The sequence below is a fragment of the Aplysia californica genome, unplaced genomic scaffold (genome assembly GCF_000002075.1).
Source record: "Aplysia californica isolate F4 #8 unplaced genomic scaffold, AplCal3.0 scaffold00345, whole genome shotgun sequence".
NCBI lineage: Eukaryota > Metazoa > Mollusca > Gastropoda > Aplysiida > Aplysiidae > Aplysia > Aplysia californica.
Window position 1 is genome coordinate 101,828 of NW_004797615.1, and position 9,263 is coordinate 111,090.

The following is a 9,263-nucleotide window of genomic DNA, read 5'->3' on the forward strand; positions in this document are numbered from 1 at the left end:
GTATGTGTGTGTGTGTTGTGTGCATTTCCGAAAAAAACATACAAACGTGTTGTGGTTTCAGAAAAAGTGTCTATATTAGTCTTACACCGAGCTATTACAGAGAATTCATTCCGGAAACCAATATCCCGGATGCTGGAGCGGTGTGGGAGAGATCTTATGGTCATTTCTTTTCTTTCCCAGTTATTTAGTATCTTTTGTCGAGAGCACCCAGAAGCAGCGATGATGCCTTACCGACAATCAAAGAGGTTATGAATAGTACTATTTATAACTTCATTGCCGACAGAATGGAGGGTGCAGAAATTATGAAATTTTAGATGTATCGATACCCGCATACAAAGATCGTGCATAACAAGATAGTTCACTCCTCTCTTTGAGCCAATTAAAAAAAGTGTCCTCAAAATCCGGTAGCACCCTCTTCGAAGAAGCGCAGACCTTGCGAACAAAGTTACCCTACTTGTGTGAAAAACAATAAAAGTGAAACTAACAAACTGTGCTATACCTATTCTTCTTCTGGAGAAGCGAAAGAGAGCTTCAACAAACAAAAAAGACTGCAACGCCATACGAATCAATGCAAAGACTTCCACGGACACTTTTTTGGCTGAGTGAACTATCTTGTTATTTATTATGTACGATCTTTGGCCAAAGACTGTACATAACAATTAATTTAGTTCATTCGGCATAGCTTCAGATGGCGTTGCAATCTTTGTTTTGAAGCTCTCTTTCGTATCTCCATAAGAAGAAAAGGAATAGCACAGTTTTTAGTTAGGCTTTCATTGTTGCTCACACAAGTAGGGTAACTCTTTCTGCAAAATCCACACTTCTTCGAACAGGGCGCCACAGGATTTTGAGGACACTTTTTTAATTGGCTCAAAGACAGGAGTGAACTATCTTACTATATACGATCTTTGGTTGACCCTAACCTACACTGGTGGGGGGAGAAGGTCTAACAGAGCCGAATGCTACTTTAATTTTAGGTTGCAGGGTTAGGGTTAGGGTTCCAATGTTATAAGATTTTTTTTTCATATCACTCTTTTCCCTTGCATTTAGGCTTATAAATGTAAATGTAAAGTGAACTCCACTAGTATATGATATCAAGCATCGTTGGAGCAGTACCTACTTGTGTTTGCTCCGCCTCAGTAGTCAAAGACCAAACAACTATGATCAAAGCATTGGACCCTCTGCAGTTCAGACTCTCAGTTGTCACGGAGTTGCTATGACGTAAGAGACAACCGAGAGCCTGTTGTGGGGTTGTTTGATTCCTTCCCTTGCTCGCAAAAGATATGAGTTCAATTCCCACAAGGGGAAGTTCTTTTATCGAGCATCTCCGTTTTTCTGATGGCAATACCCCTCCCCTCTCCCCCCGGCTCTCCTGCTACCACCCACATCCTCCCAAACACACAACACACACACACACACACACACACACACACACACACACACACACACACAGACACACACACACAGACACACACACACATACACTCAGCACATACGCGCGCACACACACACACACACACACACACGCGCACACACACACACACACACACACATAACTTCATGTTCCCTTGACAGTCAGGATTGAAGTCACGTCTCTTGATGAATCCGAAAATAATGTGCCACGGGAATATAAATCTTTTATTTGTTTGTTTGAGTACAAAGAAACACATCAACACAGTAATGGTCATTTAGTGCGATTATACAGTAGGATAGAGAAACAACAGAGGGAAAGTAAACAACTACGACCTACCAACGATAAATCTTTTGCAATCCTTAACGACAATATACCATTATGATGTGGCATTTTGTAGCCTAGTGGTTACTGCAATAGAGTGAGCACTAGTTTAGTCTCGCCATCATCAGTTAATGCTTGATCTGCAACAAACATCCATGATCATGGTTCTCCATTTATTTCTTTGATAGAATTCTCTCAAATAATGCTACAAAATAATCCTGATCTTTCCCCGTCAACCATCTGTTTAGGCTCTCCAAGTAGCTCGCTGTGGGCCTACCGTGCCTCGTTCGCGAGGGGATGGGCTACTGGAACCGTAATCGCGAGATTGTGGGTTTTTGTGTTGGGCGGGGGTGTGTGGAGGGTTTGAGACTCAACTCAGTGGGACTTTAAATCTCTGGAAAGATATTTTTCACGAATTTTCTCACTTGGCTGGGTCTTTTCTGGAACAGATGATAAAATCGGAGGTCCTTTTTTAATAACTTTACAGTGTTGCAAGGTGCTTTAAATATAGTATTATACCATTTCGTAATCATTTTTTGCACAATATACAATCATTACATGGCAGACGAAAATCCCATTCTATTGCAGGAATAAATAATTCCGTTATTCGTAGTCGTGTCCACTCGCATCGATGGTGTAGCATTAGGTGCTTCGCTGTCGCATGCAGGAGATCCCAGCTGAATTCCTGAGAGTGGAAGAAATCTTTATCCAGTATCTTTGTTGCTTGGTCTTAACAGGCAGGGTTGGAAGCCCGCCTCTTAAATGATTTCAACTGTCTATGTAGGTATAAAACAGCTACATTTAGTAGTGTCCATTCACTAACACAATCATTAGACGACCAGAAAAAACCATAACACCTTACATTTTAAAATCCTTTGACAAATAATGTTCCAAACTGTCTGTACATCCGCAAAACGTGGCCATAACAATTAAGTGCCGAGGCTAGATTGATCTGCAAAACGTTTTAAATACAAATCTTGTTTTGCTAGCAAACATTGTCGGCAGTAAAATACAGTCTTTGTGCTTTTATCTTAGGAATAAATGCTCCCGACGGCTGTTTAATCCGCTGTCAGCAAAGAGAATTTCCAAGAAACACGAGCTAGAAAAATGTTTCTAAGCCGGTTTGTTTTCAGTGGATTCTCTCAAAGGACTTCCTGGTGTCTGTGGTGTACCTGTTGGAATCGTGCCGTCGCACGCAGAAGATGTGTGTTTGGTTCCCTATTGGGGAAGTATTTTATCAGGTCGCTACCTTAGAATTACAACGTGTTTTCTGTTCAGAATCTAGTTTTTAGAAATTTGGTGTTGAAAATGTTGAGTTTCATAAGGAATTTTTTAATGCAACTCTTTTTGTATCTTGATAAAGATCCCGAATATTCTACGAGGTTGATATCGAGGATAGAGCATTTTATTTCTCACCTCATGGTTTTTATAATAACTAAAAGGGGCCAAAAATATCTGATAGAACTTTGTGATTCAAGGTAGGGAGGTGTCTCGCCTGTCTTTTGGGACGTTGTTTTCCTTTCAGCCCAAATTGGCCATAATCACGAGAGTAGAAGCAGTGCGCCTCCTACATAATCTAAACTGCATCCATGTAGGCGTGAAACGTTTACAGTTACGATTATACGTCAAAGTGCTTGGGGTTAAAAAGTCTCACACATTCGACAGGATGGTAGGGGATGGCGAGGAGTACCCGGGGTGGGGGAGAGAGGTTGGGGTGGGGGGGGGGGATTGGACACCTACGCGTGCTTCTGTTCATATTAGCGATACTTCCAATTTCAAAAAAACGGATGTGAGACGTGAATGGTTTTTAAATAGCCATGATGACGCACGCTTCTGTCTGTTTACGTATGCATTTATTGAGATGTACGTAAATGAGCACGAGTGGAGGGGACGGCAGATGTCCGGGGACGCGCCTACAAGGAGACCGAGACAGACGCAAGACGGACATTGGCTGTCTGAACGGAAACGATGGCTGTGAGAATAGGACGGGTATTTTATTGCCTGTTGTTATTAACCCATGTGCGAACCCACGAAAGTTAGCGTTGGAGCTGAGATTGAGCTCACGGGAGAAGTGTGAACTCTAATTAGGTGACAACTGAGAGTAAACCCAGATTGAGCGAGCTCGTGTAATGAAAGGGTTTTCTTATCGAACAATTACATATTTTACACCCTCATTAACACAATTCAGATCACTTAGGAAGTGGACATTGGAGATGGGATTCGACATTGCTCGTCCAAGCCAACCCAGGCTGACAGCGATCCAGTTTTCTAGCAGAAAAAAATGTACCCGTAAAAATTCTCCCCACGTCGGAATCGAACTCAGCTTTTCTTCATGCTACGTCAGAGCGCCTAAACGCTCCATCACAGACGATGATACAATATGGTTTGGCATCTTTAAATATGTTGAACCAAAGAAATGGTAATTTTAAATAAATGAATTACCTTTCTTATTTAGCAAATACGAACGGAGACACTAACACCCCACAGGCACCTTTAAGAAATGTCCGAGTTGCTTCTTCCTTTGCTTTTCAACATATTAGGGTTATGTTAGAGGCGAATACATGATTTTGACATTTCATCTCCGACAGGACAAAGCCAGATGAGAGAAGCCAAGAAAATGGAGCACTCAATTCATTATTATTTGTATCACTGTTTTGTTGACACTGATGTTTTTGTTTATTGAACTCAATTTACCGTGCACTTTGATAAGATCAGAGATTGAAACTTCGTTTTGATACCTGTCAATGGACATTTATTTTGTCGTTGGAACAATCATTGAAGTGGACATATCAACAAACTCAAAGTTTATTAGGGAAACCCTTCTCACATAATCCTCAGGACGGAGACCGATTTTTTTCCAACTATATATATATATATTGTATAGAATATGATATTCGGGAAGGAAAGGTAGAAGGAAAAAGAGAAAAAGAGGATAGGGTACCTAGCAGAAGATGGGAACAGGACATAGAAACATGGCTTAGACCCAGAGCAAGAGCATAGCAAGAGACAGGGGGTTTTATTGCAGAAAGCCGCGAGAAACAAAGTCCAGCAATTGGAATAGTAAAGAAATAGGGGGTAGATTTGAAGGACGACGTGTGTGAACAGCCTACTCTGAATAAAGAGTCTTTTATGGGTTTAACACCTCTCTGAACTATTATATCATGGCCATTTTAACGCCCGGGTCACCGAATTTAACGTCGTTCTCCAATAGGATCGAGTCCAAATGGAAGAGAGCCTTGAAGACTCCACTAAACAATTCATGCAAAAAAAGTACCTCTGGCAGAACCAAATCAGTGCCATCTGCACCACAATGCAGCTTAGTGCCGACTAAACTACAGGCAGCCAGTATTTTGAAAGACAACTTAGTGCATCAAAACCACCCCCATAAATAAAATACTCCCACCTCTTAGTACAAATTATAGACTAGTTAAGTTACATGAGAGGCTGATATTGTGTATTAAATATCATTTTAAACCAGTGCCTATTAACCTTTTTAAAAAATTGAAAGTACCTACTTTTCCCACCTTTAAGTAAGAGGCCAACATTTCGTTCCGCCTTTCTTCATGTTTTTTTTAAAAAAGGGTATTGGATGATACTTGTCACCACCCGCTTGATCCCCACCGCCCATCAAAATTATCAAATCGCCAGCTTGTGGACAAAATCGCTCATGTTGGCAAGCATCGATTTGAACACAATTATGAATCACGAACACAAATAACTAATTACTCATCAAGGGATGAAGGAAAGACGAGCATTAGTAAACGGTTGATTCCTATAATGAGAAAAGTGTCGTTAAGCTGAAGGTCATGTTCAACCCACGCGATTAGTCATTGTCTCAGGAACTTACTATATCGATCTGAGATTGTTTTACATAAGGGTGGGTCATTAAGAAGTGTATTTTCAGGGAACATTGAGCGTTGTGAGTTCGAATCCTGTTAAGGTGAACGTTACGGAAGGACAACACGTGTCCCAAGGAATAGATCAAAGGGGGAGGGACAGATATATATATATATATATATATAGAGAGAGAGAGAGAGAGAGAGAGAGAGAGAGAGAGAGAGAGAGAGAGATAAAGACAGACAGACAGGCAGACAGAGGGTGAAAGACAGAGAAAAGAGAGAGAGAGAGAGAGAGAGAGAGAGAGAGAGAGAGAGAGAGAGAGAGTGAGAGAGATAAAGACAGACAGACAGGCAGACAGAGGGTAAAAGACAGAGAAAAGAGAGAGAGAGAGAGAGGGGGGGGGGGAGACAGGGAGGCATTGTAAACCACCATCGACACAAATTAGATGATTTAGCAGATTGGCTGCTGCGACACTCGTTGAGTCAGATACAGCACACAAACACAAACGGAGATATTCGATGAGAAGCTTCTCTACGCGGGAATCGAACTCACGTCTTCTTCGTACAATGGCAAAATGTCTAGCCTTTTAAGGTAGTAAAAAAGTTGTTCGCATATTTGATCAGGACATTGGCGATTGCCTTGTCAGTGAGACAACTTCCTGGGTTTTCAGCATATTGTGGTACGGTGGCCAGTTCCTTTCCATGCAGCTTTAAAGTAGTAGGATCCTACATTATAATCACTATATCATGCTATATTGATCATGCATCAATGTACATTATTGAAGTCCTTGACAACAATTGTTTACCTTGGGAACAACAAGCCATCTGATACCAAGGGCCAGAAAGTTGGTGTGGCTTTCAAAGAGACCAGGCTACTTACAAGTATAAAAATGGTTTGCCTAATGCTGTGGTGGAATTTATTCAATAAGTGAAAAGGTGCGTGCAAGGAGAGACTCAGACACCAGTTAACAGATTAGGAGAATACTTAGCTCTATAAAGATGGGTTTTTTAACCATGCAACAGGTGATACAACAAAAGAGAGAAAGGCATTTGTATCTGCTGCCCTCGACACCACAAGAAAACTGGATACTGGAAAAATTAAAAGCAAAATTAAAAAATAAGAAGTTGAAGATGGGCACCGACTAACCGGCCTAAAATAGTAAAAGGAGATTCCTGGCCAATCTAGATAGGCAGTACAATCCACTCATGGGCGATCTGGTAAGTTTGGTGGGTGGTGGGGATCACCAGGGTAGAGGCAGGTGTTCTTTGTATGCCACGATAGGATATACTTGTCAATGAAAGTGAGCGCTACGAAAACTTTAGGCTCTTAAAGGTGACATAAGTGGGTGCTGGCTATAAAAATGTTGACAAGCGCTGTTTTTAAGACGTCCTGTTAAAATGTTGTACTTACCAGTTTTTCGACCTGTCGATAGAGTAAAGCCTTGCCAGGTGAGTAGATTAGAAATTCCTTTTGTCCAGAGCCGACGAGGTCAAGAAGAGTTGTCCTTAGGTTTGTATAACCAATAAATTGTCTCACAAGACGTAAGATTACAACACCAGTCAATTCAAACAATGATCGTTATTCGTCGGATAAAATGTATGGTTTCATATAGCCTGCGCCAAGGATGTTACACTGTGAGGTAAGGGAAAGGATAAGCCTCACGCCAAATTAACAAAGAGCCGTGCATACTGGTAATACCCAGCAATGTTACGTACTTAGCAGTCTGCTGTACCGACAGGATAAGCTGACATTAATAATAGAACTAATTATGTAAGTCTATGAACGGCATATCTAAGAAACAATTGATCTATTACTATGTTGTACTATCCAAGGTCTGGGCTATAAGGTTAAGAGTTGAGAGGGATGAGTTTAATCAGAAGTGCAAGTGTTATATAACACCACTGTTGACCACAAATATCCGCGAATGTTAGGTGTTTGAAAAGATTTTTTAAGATTAGTTTTCTGCTGCTCTGTCAAACAATACTAAATGTAGATGTCAACTAATCTCCTAATGTACCATAGATAGTTATTTCAGTTTGTTTCATTTATTTCAGAATCAGAAAGACATTAAATACAGGATTGAGTAACGCTTTTTATTTTGAAATGAATTCGTTTATTGTTTTCACCAATCGATGAGAGACCTCGAAAGAATCAGAAGGGCTTGCTAAAAGTAATATAATGTAGTTAACACCATACCCAGTCCTTAGGTAGATTCAAAAACAAAAGAAGAAAGAAGAACAGAGGAGCGCCTCTTACCGAGAAACTAATCCCCCCTTCTCCATTCTTTGGTAAGAATAAACTTTATTAGCACGCTCTTTTAACTTTTTTAAAGGATCTCTTATCGTCTGTTGAATATGATGAGAGTAAATCATCATCATCCAGGGCCAGATCTGCGACAGACATCGGAGATCACTGTTCTCCATTCATTCCATTGCTGGGATGCTCTTTAAAAAGCACACAAAAAAAGCAAAACAAATACTTTTAAAAATATATAAACTGTTACCCTAACTGGATACGTGCTTTTCTGTTCAGTACTGATATCCTGAGCTTAAGTTATAGTTTCAGCAGGAACCCTTCAAAAAGATGTGATTTAAAGGAAAGGTACATGTACAGAAGTCAATATTTAAGGGGTTTTTTGTAAGAGACTTATCAAGTTATCAAAAATTAAGAACATACGACAAAATATTCTTTCCGAGGCACAAATAATGAATGTTATCTCTTAAAGCGGGCTATATTATTTTCTGTAAGATATTGATTGTAATTAGCTAAAATAATATATTCTTTTTCTTAAATGCCGATAAAATATATTTCCAGTAGGAATTCACAGTACAACACCAACATTGTGTCACATTAGTAAAGGAATCCCATCCCGGTGCAGTCTGTCCCGAGCTGGTGGCCCTAAGTGTGTGAGAGAACTGACGGACAGACTGGCGAATCTCTCGGGGTAAAGAGCTGGTCCGGATACCAGCGGATACCAGGCGGCGGTCTACGGGTCTCACAGCAGGCGGGAATGGAGAGAAGAACCAATAATTATGAGGCGTTGTTGAGCAAGACGATAGCTCAGCATAACGGTGAGGGAGGGAGGTGAGGGGAGGGGAGGAAGTGAGCGGGGGGGGGGGGGAGGAAGTGAGGGGGGGGGAGGGGAGAGAGGTATAGTATGGGTAGAGAGATGAGGTGAAAGTGGGAGACCAGAGATGGGGGAGAGGGAGAGCGAGTGTTTTAGACTGTAGACGAGGGAGAGGGAGCGAAGGGGAGAAGGGACGAGGTCGTACGAAAAGATTGACGAGGGGAAAAAATGAGGGAGCAAGAATAGGGAGAGCAGTCCGGGAACTTTGGGATAAAAGGAGGAAAAGGGGCGGGGGTGACAGTTAAAGTGAAAAATACCAATGAGTTTTTTTGCTGTTGTTGTTGTTGTTGTTGTTGCTGCTGTTGCCGTTGCTGTTGCTGCTGTTGCTGTTGTTGTTGTTGTTGTTGCTGTTGTTGATGTTGTTGTGGTTGTTTTTGTTGTTGTTGTTGTTAGGTTTTTGGTTTCTTTGTGTTATCGTTTTGTCTATCTGTTGAGACTTTTTTTAAAATTTGATTTGAAATTATTTTAGTCGAAGAACAAAAAAAGTAAATCCAAAATCAGTGAGCTAGAGTACCTCATGGAAAACCGAAGAGATGACAGACAAAGAGACACCAAATACTGTTT

General features: G+C 40.9%; 1 long non-coding RNA gene across 1 annotated transcript in view; it reads right to left on the reverse strand.

The window, feature by feature from the left end:
- LOC106012360 overlaps positions 1–8,587 on the reverse strand; it is a 57,282-nt gene extending 48,695 nt beyond the window's left edge. The window contains exons 1-2 of the long non-coding RNA XR_001185006.2: positions 8,412–8,587; positions 6,983–7,204 (exon numbers count right to left, since the gene is read on the reverse strand). This is a non-coding gene — a long non-coding RNA (uncharacterized LOC106012360). The remainder of the gene's footprint in view (positions 1–6,982; positions 7,205–8,411) is intronic.
- Positions 8,588–9,263: the final 676 nt, after the last annotated feature.